At 37.2% G+C, this 17,900-nt stretch overlaps 1 protein-coding gene across 1 annotated transcript in view; it reads right to left on the bottom strand.

Annotated features, from left to right (window-relative positions):
- Positions 1–17,900, bottom strand: part of LOC121038411 (translation initiation factor IF-2-like) — a 66,991-nt gene that overhangs the window by 275 nt on the left and 48,816 nt on the right. The window lies entirely within an intron of this gene.

The raw sequence follows: 17,900 nt of genomic DNA, 5'->3' as shown, positions 1-17,900 counted from the left end.
CTGATTTAGTCCTGCATTGCAGTAACTCTGAGAAGTACTAACTTCCAAACAAACTACAATTCTAAGACTTATTACACTAGGATTTGAATGGACCAAATGCCTCAGAGGTACTTTATTTTGCAACTTTTAACATTTTCCTAGCAGTTTACAAACTATATGTAGATTAGGCATATTCAATTTTTTCCTATATATAGTTGGACCTATATATTCAGCTCAAGGTCTATAAACAAACATTTAAAATGCACACCCCAACATTGTAAGGGCATGTTATCAAATGACTTATATCTGTGTAACTGATAATATCGCGGATATTAATCTCACTGATAATAACTGATATATAATAATATATATCTTCAACAGGCACCTATCCATCAGATATTTAACCAATCCATATGTGTGAAAAAAAATTTTAAGTTAAATAATAAGACATGGGACACCTGGGTGGCTCAGGCGGTTAGGTGTCTGACTTCGCCTCAAGTCATGACCTCACAGTCCTTGGGTTTGAGCCCCCTGTTAGGCTCTGTGCTGACAGCTCAGAGCCTGGAGCCTGCTTTGGATTCTGTGTCTCCCTCTCTCTGCACCTCCCCCGCTCACGCTCTGTCTCTTTCTTTCTCTCTCAAAAACAACTAAAAACATTTTTTAAGTTAAATAAGACAGAGAGTTCGTGCTGTAAATAAAAAACAATCAGTAATATCATATAATGTTCAAGAACTATAATAATTCAAGTATGGACTTTTTTGACATGTGACTCTAAGAGCAATGAAAACGGACTTTGGAGTACAGGAGTTCGAACAGAAATCCCAACTCTGTATCAGCATGGAAACACTGAAGATCAGCACCTCATTCTTCTGTTCATATCCTAATATAATATAATCTCACTTGCCTAGAGGCCACACATAAATGACAACCTCAGCAATGTCAAAGAGTAAATTAAAAAGTTACATGGCTAGTGAAATAGATGCCACATCATCTACGTGCTAAATTTCTGCATTTGACTCTGAGAAGATGCCCTGAAGCTCAGTTTAGATCTTTTAAAATCTTATTGTAGAAAAAGTTCTAATGAACTTGGTAGTCAAATCAATCCACAGCAGGGAGAAGCATTGATCAGAAGCATTAAATCTGAATTTGGGGAGCTAGGACTGCTAGAGGTTAACAGAAAGAAACAACAGCAGAAAGAAATTGGTAGATTGTAATGAGAGATTATGACACAATGGGAAGAAAAACTGTATAAGGCATCCTTAGAATATTTGACATAGAACCCATGAATACATTAATTTCAAGGATACACTATATTACGATCCAAATAAATAGTATGCATAGTAATAAGTAACAATCTGTTTAAGAAGACTAAAAAGGACTTGATACTTAGAAGAAAAATTACCAACTTAACAGTTTAAAAATAAATAAAATTCTAATATTTACAGAATTATATATACAGAATTATAATATACTTCAGTATTAACTCTGAAGTATATAGCTAGGAAATGCACTTATTTTGAACTTGGAAAGCATATTATTAGGCAAACCTGATAAATGAAATGTTAATGTAGTTAAATGAGCAAATATTAGGGACTTTGGCCTCATAACTAAAACCAAGCACTATATTAAACAGTCTCTCCCCTCATAAGGTTCACAGTTCAGTAGAAAACACCACCATATATATAATTAAATTTTAATACTATTTAGATGTGTAACAGAGGTATAAGCAAGAGACATATGATATTTGGTTGTTTCTCTTTTTATGATGTTACCAACGTGCAACATTATTGCACAATGATGTGCAATGCCTAGACACTTTAATTCAGTAAGGGTCATAAGTGTGACTTCAAGAAGGCTGGAATATATAAAATGGATGAGAAAAAAATATCAAAAGTAAAACTATGACATGGATTAAAGATAAGTATCAGAGGGGCGCCTGGGTGGCGCAGTCGGTTAAGCGTCCGACTTCAGCCAGGTCACGATCTCACGGTCTGTGAGTTCGAGCCCCGCGTCAGGCTCTGGGCTGATGGCTCAGAGCCTGGAGCCTGTTTCCGATTCTATGTCTCCCTCTCTCTGCCCCTCCCCTGTTCATGCTCTGTCTCTCTCTGTCCCAAAAATAAATAAACGTTGAAAAAAAAAAATTTAAAAAAAAAAAAATAAAAAAAAAGATAAGTATCAGAAATTCCCTCCCTCCTTTCCACTATAATAGCAAAGAAAACTATTGACAAGAGGATCAGTTAATATTTACTGAGAATTTATTGTGTTCTCAGCTATAAGGGCCTAACATGTATGAACACATTCAGTTCTCAACAACAACCCTATGATGAAGGCTCTATTATTATCCTGTTTTAAAATTAAGAAAATGGAGGCATGCAGACTGTAAATAACTTGCCCAAAGTTACACCAGTAAGTAAAGAGCCAAAATTAAAATACAGGAAATTTGGCTTCAGAATCCATGCTTTTCATCACTGCATACCTAAGAGTGTACTAAACACATAAAGATATACTCTCTTGTAGAAGGTGTACTTCTCAAAGTACCACACATTGTTTGCTTTAAAAAGAGCTAGTATCGGGGCACCTAGGTGGCTCAGTTACTTAAGCAACTGACTTTTGCTTTTGGCTCAAGATCTCAAGTTCATGAGTTCAAGGCCCACATCAGGCTCTGTGCTGACAGAGCAGAGCCTGCTTGGGATTCTCTCTATCCCTCTCTCTCTCTGCTCCCTCCCCTGTTCACTCTAGCTCATGCATGCTCTCTCTCTCAAAATAAATAAATAAACATTTTTTAAAAACAGCTATAATCATTAACACTTTCATATTCCTTCAAAACCAATTTTCCATTTTTGCTAGTTTATCAATTCATGTTTAGGATTTGGTTCTATAACTATTCTATATTCTCCAGATGCTTTGCTTAAATATGTCAAAATTTCCCCAATGACTCCTACTATCACAAACTCTGAAATTTACTAGGAATTTATCCAAAGGATACAGGAGTGCTGATTCATAGGGGCACATGTACCCCAACGTTTATAGCAGTGCTATCAACAACAGACAAATTATGGAAAGAGCCTAAATGCCCATCAACTGATGAATGGATAAAGAAGATGTGGTATATATATATACAATGGAGTACTACTTGGCAATGAGAATGAATCTTACATTTGCAGCAACATGGATGGAACTGGAGGGTATGATGCTAAGTGAAATAAGTCAGTCAGAGAAAGATATCATGTTTTCACTCATATGTGGAATTTGAGAAGCTGAACAGAAGACCATGGGGCAAGAGGAGGAGAAAAAGATAGTTTCAAACAGAGAGGGAGGCAAACCATAAGAGACTCTTAAATACAGAGAACAAACTGAGGGTTAATGGTGGGGCGAGGAGGAAAACAGGTGATGGGCATTGAGGAGGGTACTTGTTGGGATGAGCGCTGGATATTGTATATAAACGATGAATCATGGGAATCTACTCCTGAAGCCAAGAGCACACTGTAAACACTTTATGTTAGCTAACTTGGCAATAAATTATATTTAAAAATAAAAATAAAAAAATAAATCTTTTAAATTAAAAAAATAAAAATGAAAATTCAGAAAGGAATAAAGAATGAAGCATTTATCCAAACTCTTTCATATAAACTATACAATTAGCTAAACAAATAGTACATGAGGGGGAGTTTTTCTTTGTAGACTCATTCCAGATAATAAATCAATATAAAGCGGCAATTAAAATATCATCCTGTGCAACTCCTAATGAATTCAAGTATGGAAGCAAAACAGCTACTAGTATCAAAAAAAGAAAAACCACCACATATGTCTCCTGAGAGAAGAAATACCATTCATGTATTAGGAAGTGAGGAGGATGGGGAAAACAAAGGGAGGAAAAGAAAGAGAAGCGGAGGTGAGAGACAGGGAGAAAGGAAGGAAGGAAAGAAGGAAGGAAATCTGAATTTGATTAAGTCTCTAGACGCTACCACTTTATAAAAAACACACAGGAGATAAGGACATGTTAAACTATACCACCAAGACCCCATCAGCAATACGTAGCAAAATACATATTAATAAGAATAAAGGACACCATTTGGACCCTGACTCAAACAAATGCAAAAAGAAGCCTTATGAGAAACCATTGGCAAATTGAACATTAATTATTTAGTAATATTTAGAATTAACTTTAAGTTTCAGGTATGATAATTAAATTATGGTTACTACATTTTAAAGTGTTTTTATCTTTTAGAATACCATACTGAAATATTTACAAATAAAATGGTATATCTGACACCTGCTTAGTTTCACACAGAAGAGAAAAAATGGAAATGGGGCAGATCAGTGAACCAAGATTAGCCCAGAGTTAGTAACTGCTGAAGCTCGATGATGGCTACCTAGGAGTTCATTATACTAGTTTGTCTACCTTGTATATTTGAAGGTTTCCAAAATACAATTTTTTTAAATAGGAGGTATACAGCACCTTAAACAAATGGTACTTCAAATATTATAACAGAAGTACTTTTAAGAATTTAAAACTTCACTACATGTTTGTATGAGAAAAAAAAATGTTTTAACAAAATAGTAACACTAATGTCTCAACTAGTAGGTATTTTTCTCAACTTTTAGCTAAAATGTTATGCTTTGTTTATAAGTAAGTAATGGTTGATCTCTTTATTAAGTACAGCTAGTACGCTGAAAACAGCTGAAACAGTTGAAAATGGAAAAGCAGTAACTTTAAAAACATAAATATAAGCAAACTGCCAGACTTTAGATTTTTTTACTTCCAAAGTTTTTTGTTCACTTTGTCTGGCACTAGAAAGACTCAGGTTGAGGTAGAGGGGTGCATAGAGTTTGGCTCAAATTCTTCAAGTTTGGATAACAAATGTGTAAAATTTAAATTATTGTATGATGAATCCTGTTAAGTGAGAAACAGTTGTATTCAACACAAAAAGGTGAAAAGTACAAAGGCTTTGAAATTCAGTTTTTGTTCCATCACTTATTAGTTTCACATCATTTCAGGCAAGTTTTAGTGCCTTCATCTGCAAAATGAGAAAAATAATTTCTTCCACATAATGATATGATACAGGGATTTGATTATACTATGATATAAATTATAAATACATATTCAATGTATTTTAATATTTTATATAAACTACAGAAGTGTGCACACACACACACAGTTTCCTAGCATTGTTCCATTAGATAGTGTTTCACAGTAGCTAATATTCCAATTGTCAACATCCAATCATTATTCTACCAGTTAACAGTATTGTTATGCTACCTGATATTACACTCACTTCTTCCCAAATGCCAACAATATTTCCCGTGGGCATAAATAATAATTTGGAAAACACATACACTGATGAACTAAGAAACCCCTTTATACACTGAAGCTATGGGTGTTCTTTATGAAATCAGCAGGCCAAGAATTTGCCTATAACTTCTATTTACTTAAGTTGTATAGATTTTGGATAAATAATATTATTTGAAAAGTTTAAAGGCAGGCTGCTTTCAGTTACACAGCCAAATCTTACTTACATTTGAAATATATTTGGTGTTTGAAGGATAAATCTACACTAAAAAATATCAAAGTAATCACTGGACTAATGCTCCTATAAGAAAATTCTTACCCTTGAAGATAAAGTATCAACAAGAATGGGCTTCCTTCCAACTCACTTGATGCCCTAGGGCATTTTGCATATACCTTAAAACACTTATCATGTTATATCAGTTATTTATTTACATACTGGTCCCACAGTTGGAATATAAGCTTCAAAAAGACAAGAGAAAGACCTATTTTCCTTTTCTATCATCAGCATCTGCACAGTAGCGCCTGGCAGCAGCAGGTGCTTAGTAAATGTTTGCTGAATTCACATATAAGTATATGCACCTTCATTCTCTAAGGGCTTCCGGATCAAATCATTACATGCCCCTTTGTTAAGTACTCCATGAAGGGACTGAGCCTATCAAACCCGGGACTAGAACCTTAAGAGACTCCCATTGTACTCTTACCCTTACCCCTTATCCCCTAGAGGGCAAATCTATTGCAGATCACTTGAATTCAACACAGACAATATTCCTGGGTTACTCTTCTAAGCCTAGCCCTCTATCTATAATACCAGCTAAGACTTACTGACAGCACTACACTAAACACTAAACGCTACACTAAACACAGCATATACCTTTGCTCGTGTGTTCTTTACGATAGTCTGGGATTATTATTATTACTCCCATTTTACAGGTAAAGATGCTAAGGTTTAAAGAGGTTATGAAATATGTTCAAAGTTCCAAGGTCATAGAGCAGAGGGAGGATTTGAACCAGGTCTGTCTGACCATGGCCCACATTCTTAATCACTGACTCTACTGAAAAGAAGACTACTAGTAAACAAAACTTTTCAAAAAAGACTCTGAAAGTCTCTTTCTTCTTACGTTTTCTGACACATGGGGACCCTTCCATACAGTGAATACTAATCAACAGAAGCCACTCTAAGATGGCAACAGAGGATGGAAATCATGCTTAAAGAAAAAACAATCTGAGCAGTCTAGAAATCTTGTGAACAAGAAAAATTTTTTTAAAAAAGGAGAGATGCATAAAGGACTAGATCACTATTAATGACTAAATCTGTATAGAACTCAAAAGCTACAAAGCACATACAAATACACACACTAATTCACAAAGCTGCCCTGGAATGTTGGTGTCATATAGATTTGACGCTGAGACCTTCATTAGAACCAGCAGAGATAGTAAAGGTTAACATCAGACCGTTTTTCCCAAGTTTAAATCTCAGCTTTGACAATTACTGCAAAGCTTTAGGAAAGGTACTTATCAACCACGCTCAGCCTCAGTTTCCAGGGGTGTAAAATAGAAATAATGCCTCCCTTGTAGCAAAATGATGAGAAAAACAATTAATACATCATGTTGCTCAAAGCCGTTAACTTAAGCACATGTATGTGGACTGGTAATGATAGGAAGAAGGTAATGCTAGTTAAGGAAACAAAAAATGGTGCTTTAGAGGCCTGGATGTTCAAAAGCAGCAGCAGCAAAGAAACTAAAAACAATCAACAAGCTGCCCTCAGGCTTAGATTCCCAGGCAAAACTGGACTGCCTACAGAGGGGATCCTACCCAGAAAGGTATATCTGAAAAAAACTGTTCTTCGCCCGGGCAGGCTTCAAGGGCAAGCAACAAGAATGGGTAACAAATACTTTTTTTCTTTTAAGTCAGCTCTATGTATAATGTAGGGCTCAAATTCACGACCCAAGATCAAGACTCGCATGCTGTACCAACTGAGCCAGCCAGGCACCCCAGTTAGGACATACTTTTTAAAGTGTAAAAACTACTGGGAAACTATTAACCACTTCCAACTACGATTAACCTAACTGCTTTCCTGACAAAACCACACTGGGATCGATAACATTAATTCTTAATGACTAAGGGGAAGTTTTCACCTAGAGTGGAGCTGAGCAAGAACGGAAACAGCACTTATGACAAAAATTGCTGGCCTCTCACTGTTTCACCCTACGAGATACCCTGTGACACCTTCCTCCGCCCCTTCCTTGGTCAATTAACCCTTCAAAAATTCTTACTAAATGCAAACACTGTTCTAGTTCCAAGGAATACAAGGACGAACCATGAACAGGAGAGTGCAATAGGACAGTAACAATAACAACAGCTAAGATCTGAGTGTTTGCGCTGTGCCAGGCTCTTCAGGTGCTTGATATATTTCATAACTTAATTCTCACAACAAGCCCACAAGGTAGGTAGTAATACTGTCCAATAAATGACAAAAAAATGGAAACATGGAAATCTGTCATAACTTGCAAACTCATTCAGCAGTGAAGCTTAGATTCAAATCTAGGCAGGTAAGACAGAATGATAAATGTTGGACAAACAGGTTATGGGAACATCAAGGCCCCCGAAATGTAAGTAAACTGGTTAGTAATGAATAAAGTTAATAAGTATGCTTTAAAGTCTTAGAAATCCTTAGAAACACACAAAGAGAAGGTAAACAAAGACACAGGCCCCATCTTTAAAATTTTCATGGACCACATAGATAACAGCTCAGGTTCACCACCACTTCGCAGAAACATCAACAGCTGTTACCTTTGGTTTCACTCAAACAAAGAAGTTTAAAAATAATAAATGAAGAGTGACTAGGGAAATACATTGCCCAAACGAAACCAGTTAACGTTATTAAACTGAATTACAATCATGACCAAAAATGTGATCACATCATAAAATATCATAAAGCCGCTCCAGCAATGAATGGCTGAAAGGTAAGACCCTTCTCTGTAGCACATAGGTTTTACGTGGGGTTGCACACCCAACTAATACTTTTATTGGAGAAGAAGCATCATACAGTTGGGCCAGTAAAGGTCTTCTTGAGGTGAGCTTGCCCACACCAGTTAACCAGTTAATTAACCAGACGTTTCATCAGTGACACATCTAATAGATAAGTTTCTCTTAAAGCAACAGTGTTAGGGAGACTTTCTGGAATTAAATTGCCTTCAGTTGTACCGTGTGAAGAGATTAGTTCTATAATACATGCTATGCTACTAGTCAATCCTCATTATCTGCAAAGTATAATTTAACATTTGCAACACGAGTCCCATATTCTTGTCTGCCTAATAAAACAACTCCCATTGCTTTCCTAATGGATTCAAAAATGAGCTTGATCTTCCTCACAAAACAAGTTTACTCTCCAAATTTACTAACTTATTTTAATACGTTTCCCTTTTCCTCATCACTCAGCCTGAAACTCTAGTTGTTACTGACTCCTCCATCTTTTTCATTCTGTATCACCTCACGCCAGGATTATCAAAATAAGCTTCACCGGTCTTCCTATTTCAAATAACTTCTCCTTCTAATCCTTTTTCTAAGACTGTGAAAGTTTTACTCTTAAAAAGGAATGCTTTCACTTTGCTACTCTCTGTCCCAGAACCAACAATGGCAACAGCATATAAGATCACATAATAGAAGCAACATTAGCTTAATAATTAAGAAGCCTTGGTTCCAGGCCCAATTTCTCCACTAACTAATTTGAATGATTCACTTTGGTTTCCTTACCTGGAAAACACGAGTCCTAGGCTAGAAGAGCACTCCAATCTTTAACTTGAAGAGCAACAAATCTCTTGTCCTGGAATTCATGGTCCACCATAATTAAGCTCATCAAACTCATCTACAACTATCCCCAGCATGTATTTTCCTACCCCCAGCTACTGTCTGCATACTCCTGAATTATGTCAGGCATGTTTGTACTATACTAATTCCTTTTTTTTTTTTTTAATTTTAGAGAGTATCAGCAGCGAAAGAGGAGGGGGGGAGGGGGGGGGGGAGAGAGAGAGAGCGTGAGCGAGCTAAGCAGGCTCTACACTCAGCATGGAGCCTGATGGGGGCTCAATCCCATGACCCTGGGATCATGACCTGAGCTGAAATCAAGAGTTGGACCCTCAACCAACTGAGCGACCAAGTGCCCATAATTCCTTCTTCTAACATGACCTCACTCTTTTAGTAATCATCAGTAATATGTCCTTTTTCTTTCTAGAGGCTCTATCTATTGTCTACATTTGGCCCTGTTAACTCTAAAATTTAACCTATGTATGTTGTGGCTCCAACATAAGGACTCAGTAGTTAATGAACTGATTTTATTTTGGTTCTCCTAAGTGCACAGTCTAATTTATCAATGCTCATCTGAACTGATTATCATATATAGCTAATGTAGTTAGTGAAAGTACTTAATCCTAGTACATTAACAAATTCACTTCCTGTTTGCTGGAAACTTATTTTTAAACATCAAACCATATTATTTTATGAGCAACAAGTTAGTTCTAATAATGTCAGTTCAGGAATTTTATAAGTTCAATTATTTTTTGTGAGCTGATCTGAGACCCCCAAGTTACCATCTTCAACACTGCATGGATAAGAAAGTGCCAGCTGAGGAAATGATCACTTGGGAGGAAGTCCAAACCTTTTCTCCCGTCCCCCCGTGGCCATTCAGCTTGCAGAAAGGAGAAATTAATGACTCAGAGACACCACATGGACCTGATTTTGACATACAACAGAACAAATGCTCATTTACAAAAAAAAATCCGTGCCCTATAACACAGTAAAAAGAGCAAAGAATGTGCTGTCAGAAAACCTGTACCAAACCCCACCACTTAGTAACTAATAGCCACAGGTTAAGTCTCATGACCTTGCATCCTGATTTCTCATCAGCAAAATGGGGATAATCATAACACCAGCCTTACCTACTACATAAGACCTCTGAGGCTCAAATAACATAATAATGTAAAAGTGTTCTGAAAACTGCAAAACATGCTTCACAATGCAAATTTGGATATTATGTAAGCAATATTCATAGTCAAATACTCACCAATTGTATTTATTATCAAATAAATGTACCTAGTAAGAAAACTAAAATGACTAGATAAGAATCATCCTTAATGATACCAATTTTCTAAGTCTGGGTTTTTAAACACCGTGCTTTTTGAACTAGGACACACAAAACTCTACACAAACAACTTCAGACAGTTAAGTGTATGAACGCCTTTTCTTAAAGATCTCTAGGGAGAAAACTTCTCATAGCTCTCTTGGTATTTTTCCCTCTGGAACTGAACAACTCAAAGTATAAAAAAGTAAGTTCTCATTTCTTTCATCTGACATAAAGAAAATAAAATATACCAAGTTGGTGTAAAATAGAAAAATTGGCTGTAAAAATTCTATTCTACAAGTTTCATGGCAAATAGAGACAAAATATCCAAGGTATAATGGATGTAAGCTTTTTCTCTTTCATCAAATTCCCTCCTTGCAGAGGTGGAAACATGCATTGCCTAAATAAAAGAATGCAGATCAGTTCTTAAATTTCATAATGGAATACTAACCTTGACACCTGCCAACCTAGAATATAAAATATAAGGTCTCCTTTTCAACCTACACCACAGAACCTGAGCACTTTGTGCACTTGTCAAATGTTGATGTTAAACTCCTGACAAAAGCAAATATTAAGACAATTGGTACTAGAAAGAATTTAAGGCCCATTTAACCAAATTTCACAAGATCCATCCCTGAACTATATTACTTTCACATTGTTACCAAAATGTTTTTATTACTTGACTACTTAGAGTTATGCCTTAGACTCTCACTGAGGAGCAACGTAAGAAGCAAGTACTTACAAGAATGTTTTTATTCTGGCATCCAAACTGTCCAGTACGTTATTCAATACCTCTTTCAATGCACTGTCTTCCTATAGCAAGCACTCTCTCTGGGGCACTTCACTAACAATTCACACACTCCAATTTACTGAAATTCCGATTTGCTTGTCTATTATCTCCCCTGGACATTAAGTTGAACATAGAAACGACATTTTATTCAACATGATTTCTCACACACTGAGGACAGTGACTAGCACATAAAGGAGCTTAATAATCATGGATGTTATGAATAAATCATATATTTTATTTTCCCAGGACATATGTTCAGTCCTAAATAGAAAATAATCTTCTTAAAAAAAAAAAAAAAAAAAAGAAGCCACATCTTCCATTTATTTATCTTCTCCACTCTTCCTGGAACTTTCCTTGTGTATTAGCCAGGAATTAGTAAATATTTGAGGAGGAGGATGACAACAATTATGATAGCATTGGTGGAAAAATAAATTATCCGCCTCAAAACAAGGCAGAGCAATAATTGTGTTCATCATTAAAATCAAATACAAAATATTAACAATTTTGTATCTTAAAATTATAGATGATTATTTTCTATTTTCTAAGTTTTCCAACATTAGTTGGGAGATTTTACTTGTGCTATTATACATCAGTATGCCTAAAAAGAATCAGCTCCCACAGTAAACAAAATCTAGAGTGGCTACAGTAATTCATCTAAGAAAAATTAATCACTTGCCACAGAATATTTACATTTCGAAAACCTCAAGCTTCCAGGCTTTTGCCTCCTAAGTCCATGATTTCAGATGATAACGTTCCTCGGTTCCCTCCTGCTGAGGACGACTGCCTGGAGAATTGGACTCGATCTTTCTGAACCTGCCGGGTGCTTGGATGAAGACAGAGAGAGAGCAGGGAGCCAACAGTGACAGTGATCTCGTACCCTGTAGAGGACACACCTGTCATTCTGGTGTTCGGTGTGCTCTTGCCATGGCCCTGCCCTAATTCCAGCTCTGGTTTTAAGTCATACCTGGCGGAAGCAATTCCTCTTGATTAGCAAGCCTAGCTCTATGCTCTATCCTATGGTGGACAAACATGCACCAAAAAAAAAAAGAAAAAAAAGAAAAGAAAAAGAGAAAAAAATTCTCAAAGTTACACATGAAGCTGATGTTTATCCCAATCAGGGACGATTTGATCCCATAAGCAGTACAAGCACTCTCTGAAGGTAAAACATTGAGAAGAAATTCCTTTAAGTGTAACATCTATCAAGATAACCGTCCTCTTTAATAGGATCATTCAATTTGTCCTCTGGATAGGTTTCACTTTCCCACAGTAGTATAGTATTTGGAAACTATACATCCTTATGGCTTAAAATGGCCCACACCAGAGTGCAGAGATAAAGGTGGATGAAGATGTGAGTCTGACACATAGAAGCACTCACTTCAGAGCCCAGATTCAAGGAGCCTAAAGCAGTGAATACTTGCTTAACACCACTGAATGCCAAAATAGACCAGCAAGAATGAAAACAGTGGATGCCTTTCATCTCCTAGTTGAGTACTTGAAAGGAGAGCTGTTATTCACACGATATTAAAAAGAAATATATTTCTGGAATTGGTGTGTATAAAAGTGTTGACTAGCCAAAAAGCAAATTTTTAAAAGCATATTTTAGAAGCATATCTACCTATTTATATATTGGACTTAAATTAACTCAAAAAGGAAGATCTTATATAAAAATAGACCTCCTTTTCCTCAGAATCAAAAGAATTCTCTTTCTGAATGCTTTAGTGTAAATAAGAGTATACTTAAAGAACAAAATTCTTATCACATTAGGCAGCAGATGGAGATAATAAGATCCACACCTCTGCTTCCTTTCTTATCATGAGACCCAAATCCTTGGCATGACATTTGAGATTCTGCATTATCGATTTCAGAATGCTAGTGTCAATTCCAGTGATCCCAATACTTATTCATTCAACAAAAATATGTACAGCTCTAGCAGTAAACAAGGCTGAAGTCGATCCCCGTCCCTAAAAGTTCACACTGAAGTGCCCTCCAGGCAAACCAGTCAATTCAGTGTATCCCCCAAACAATCATTCAGCAAATATTTACTGGATAGGTTAAATGCTGGGCTTATACAGAGACAGAGCAGTAAACAACGGGTAAGATTTCTTTCCTTTACAAAGTTCACAACGTTATGAATGAAGACATGTACTGGTCCTTTCATACTTTTCTTCTCTGTTCATGTCAATTTCCCCCTCTCCTCTGTACACCTAGACATTCCCCCTTCTCCTTAGTACCAGTCCTACCAAATTCCATTTACACCATAGTTCAGATAACATGTTAGCTGGACTGCTAGTGAAGAAACTGGGACTCAAGCAAGACTTAAATCTGGGGGGTGTGTGGGTAGGGGAGGGGGGGGGGGGGGGGGGGTGGTCAGCTCAAGTTAAGAAACCAAAGAGAATTAAGAGATTCTGGGCAGATTTTTAAGGCCAAGACAAGTAGTCAATATAGGAAATCTGTGACTAGGCCTGGGGTAGTCACCATACAAGCAAGACGGAAACCCAGTTATCAGGCTGATGCACAAAGTTAACACAAAGAACCAACAGTAACATTATTTGATATCAAATAAGAAGCTAATGAGTCGGGGTTCTTAAAATTCTCCAAAGGACAGAGCTGGCCCCTCAGGACTGGGTACAGCCTTTAAGGAGAAGTCATATACTCTCAGCAATGAAATGAAAAGGAATGTATCTTTGCAAACCATATATCTGATGAGAGGTTAATGTTCAAAACATATACAGAACACACGCAACTCAATAGCAAAAAATAATCAGATTTTTAAAATGAGCAAGGGACCTGAATAGATATTTTTCCCACAAGGACACATAAGTGGCAAACAAATACACAAAAGATGCTTAACATCATTCATCATCAAGGAAATGCAAATCAAAACCACAACGTGGTATCACCTCACACCTGTTAGGATGGCTATCATCAACAAGAGATAACAAGTGTTGGCAAATGTGCAGAGAAAAGAGAGCTCTTATTCACTGTTGGTGGGAATGCAAACTGGTAGAGCCATTATGGAAAACAGTAGAGATTGCTCAAAAAATAAAAATGGAACTACCATATAATCTAGCAATCACATTCCGGAAACAATCTCTTCTGGGTGTATATACAAAGGAAATAAAAGCAGTACCTCAAAGAGATACACCCCCTTTTTCACTGTAGCATTATTCCCAATAGCCAAGATATAGAAACAACCTAAGTGTCCATCAAGGGATGAATGCATAAGGAAAAAATGTGATATATATATACACATAGGAATATTACTCAGCCAATGGAAAGAAGGAAATCTTGCCATTTAAGACAACATGAATGAACTTAGAGGACATTATGCTAAGCGAAATAAGTCAGAGCAAGACAAATATTGTATAATCTCACTTATACCTGAAATCTAAAAAAAGACAAACTCACAGATCAGCAAGTAGAATGGTGGTTGCCAGGGGCTTGGGGGATAGAAGGTAGAGGGGAGATGCTAGTCAAAAGATATAAGCTTCCAGCTATAAGATGAATAAATTCTGGGGATCCAATGTACAGCATGAAGACTAGAGTTAATAATACTGTTTTGTATTGTTGAAATTTGCTGAGAGTAGATTTTAAGTGTTCTCACCACACCAAAAAAAAAGAAAAAAAAAGTTGACTATGTGAGGTGATGGATGTGTTAATTAACTTCATTGTAGTAATCATTTCACAAGGTATACGTATATCAAACCATCACATTGTACACTTTAAATACATACAATGTTTACTTATCAATTATACCTCAATAAAACTTAGGGGGGTAAAGAAATTTAGGGGCTCAAAGTCAAAATTATTATTACATTGAGGCCTCAGATTCCCGAAGAAAATTAAAAAAAAAAATCTCCAATTATAAATTCTAGATTACCAATTGGCATGATGTGCCTTCCCTTTCCTGGTAAATTAGTCAGTAAATAGAGGATATTAGACCTGAGAAATTATACTTCAACAGTGAAGATGTTAATAGTGATGTTAGCTGTGATAAAATAGTAGAAAAGTTAAATTGTAGTATGTCTCTTTACATTTATTGATCAACTACAGTCTTTTTGTTTTCTGTTTATTTAGAGAGAGAGAGAGAGAGAGGCAGAGAGAGAGAGAGAGAGAGAGAGAGCAAGAGAGAGAGGGAGGGAGGGAGAAGAGGGGCAGAGAGAGAGAAGCCCAAGTAGGCTTCGCGCTATCAGCTCAGAGCCCAACCTGGGGCTCGAACTCACGAACCGTGAGATCATGACCTGAGCCAAGATCAAGAGTCGGACACTTAATGGACTGAGCCACAAAGGCACCCCTGATCACCTATAATCTTTAAAAATACTTTTGAATCTACTATCTTATTTCGTTTCATAAAATCCCATAGGAAGGCAAGGCAATCATTACTTTTATAATGACACTGGCAATATTAGTAGCATTTCAGTGACATGGCAGCAAAAGCATTTGTAGGATAACGGCCATTTATTTACAGCACTGTATCTTACAGAAATGTGCTTCAGGCTGTAACTGGATCCTTAAGAAATCAGGATATTTCCTACAGCTGCAAATCCAGTGGTAAATAAGAGACCCCAGTGTTGGCTAGCAGGAATAAGTGTTCTCTCCCCAAACCTACCAAAGTAATTCAGCTTTGTTTAAAAACAAAAGTGTGTCCAGAAATATCATCAATAAAGTTCCTGGGCTTTCTCTGTTACTTTCGAGAAGATTTTTTAATTAAATAAAATGTAACTGTAAAAATGCTATTAGTAATGCATCATCATCGCAGAAAGCAAAGCTAGTGTTAAAATGGAAGACCTATGCAGATGAAGTTCTGCAAAACGATCAGGACTTTGTTTTTCAGAATTCTCTCTTGATTTCTTCATATACCTCCAACTACATTTCAGACTTAAAAACAAATCATAACAGCTATACATTGTTATCAATAGATAACAGCTATTATCATTGTTCAAATAAGGCATCCTGAATATTATACAATAATCCAGGCACAAAAGCCTAAGTACCTTCAGAGGCAGCAGATATATGTCCACGTGAGGGAAACCTGGGGTGTTCATTTCTGACTTACATATGTCAGAGAGTGACTGAAGGATAAAAGGTATTAAAAACGACTGCAAACCTCGGTACAAGTATTTCTAGTGATCAAAATAACTTTTTATAGCACATATACCACACTAGTTCAATAATTCACATCTTCACACTTCCTCTCCTACGCTCAATCCCGAAGTTCTTTTAGTACTTTAAACATCCTCATGTTAAATGGATTTCATTCTTGAATTCTGGCAAGCAATCTGAAGCTTTCACACTACTAATAAAGTCATATTGATAGTACTATAGTTACAAATTTAAACAAAATTATGTAAATATCAAGTAACAGTGAGGGCAATTACTGTTTCCACAGGGTAAGTCCTGCAAAGGGAGAGCTGGACATTTTATCTTAGACATGAGTGGGTTGGGGAAAGGCGAGAGCCAATGGGTCACCCACCAGGTTGCCATCTGGCTTGGAACCAAGCAGAACAATCAAGCCTGGCAAAAGAAGTCACTGTGTTGTGCCTCCAACTGGGCATTAGCTTTATCCCAATGGCCACTGTTAGGAGGCACAGTTTCATGCCATTCTTCTAGTGTATGAATTCTTCCCCTGTGCCAGGCGGATGAGGGGAAGATTCTGTCACAGTTGGTGTTGGCCTGACCTCAATTAAGACACTTGTCCCATTTGGGGGCGGGGGGGGGGGGAGTGTAAATGGCTCCTGTTCTATAAACTCCCAAAGAGTCCAGAACCCAAACCAAAACAGGCAAATGGAAGGAAAGGATGGAATTGGCAGGGGTCATGAGCTTGGCAGGAAAGGGAAAGCAGAAATGGAAATCCTGGATCTCTTCACACCACACCATTATAAATCTGAAATACAGGGGAAAAAACAGAAGGATGAGTCACATAATAAGATATTCCTGTTTTATTTAGTAGCTCATCTGAGGATATAGTAGTTGACATGGCTGAATAGTAAATGGGGAATAAGTGAATAGGTATTCAGCTTTAGATCCTGGGTGAACAGAGTTAACAGTCATGTATGCTAACACAGATAAAGACATCCAAATAACGCTCAAACGTTTTCCGTAACTGGATATGATAACTCTTGTCCCTGAACACCCAACTCCATGTATTTCAAGCAAACTATCCATAAGATTTAGCTAAAAATGTAAACAAAATACATGAAAGAACCGCACCCCCCCAAAAAAAAATCTCTATGAGCAACAATATTAGCTTTACTTTTTCCCCATGTGTTAGAGACAGGGATATAGACTGGCTCAGCAACGTGTAATGTGATGTTGTGATGTTGTGATGTGAAGAGGCCAGGGCAATCATTGGGCTCCCTGGGAATTCCTGCCACTTACTCTCTTCTCCCTCTTTCCCTCTGAAGGAAAGGAGTGCTCTCCCTCTAACGCCTAAGTCCTTGAGACCACAGTTCCTCACCCTTACTACCCTCTCCACCAAAATACCTCACTGGCCTGATGTGCACGTACCCAGAAATGGTATGTCTGAGGTCAAGTGTGCTTGATCCTACTGGCTAAAGATGTCAGGAGAGTGGGGCACCTGGGTGGCTCAGTCAGTTAAGTGTCCAACTCTTGGTATCGGCTCAGGCCACGATCTCACCTTTCTTAGAAACGAGGCCTGCATCAGACTCCATTCGAATAGTTGTATTTGGATGACATTTACCAAAGGTCCATGTAGAGGGCATGA

The sequence above is a fragment of the Herpailurus yagouaroundi genome, unplaced genomic scaffold (genome assembly GCF_014898765.1).
Source record: "Herpailurus yagouaroundi ecotype Mexico unplaced genomic scaffold, PumYag 166, whole genome shotgun sequence".
Lineage (NCBI taxonomy): Eukaryota > Metazoa > Chordata > Mammalia > Carnivora > Felidae > Herpailurus > Herpailurus yagouaroundi.
Note: the sequence above shows the minus strand (reverse complement) of the source record. Positions and strands in the feature narration are given on the sequence as shown.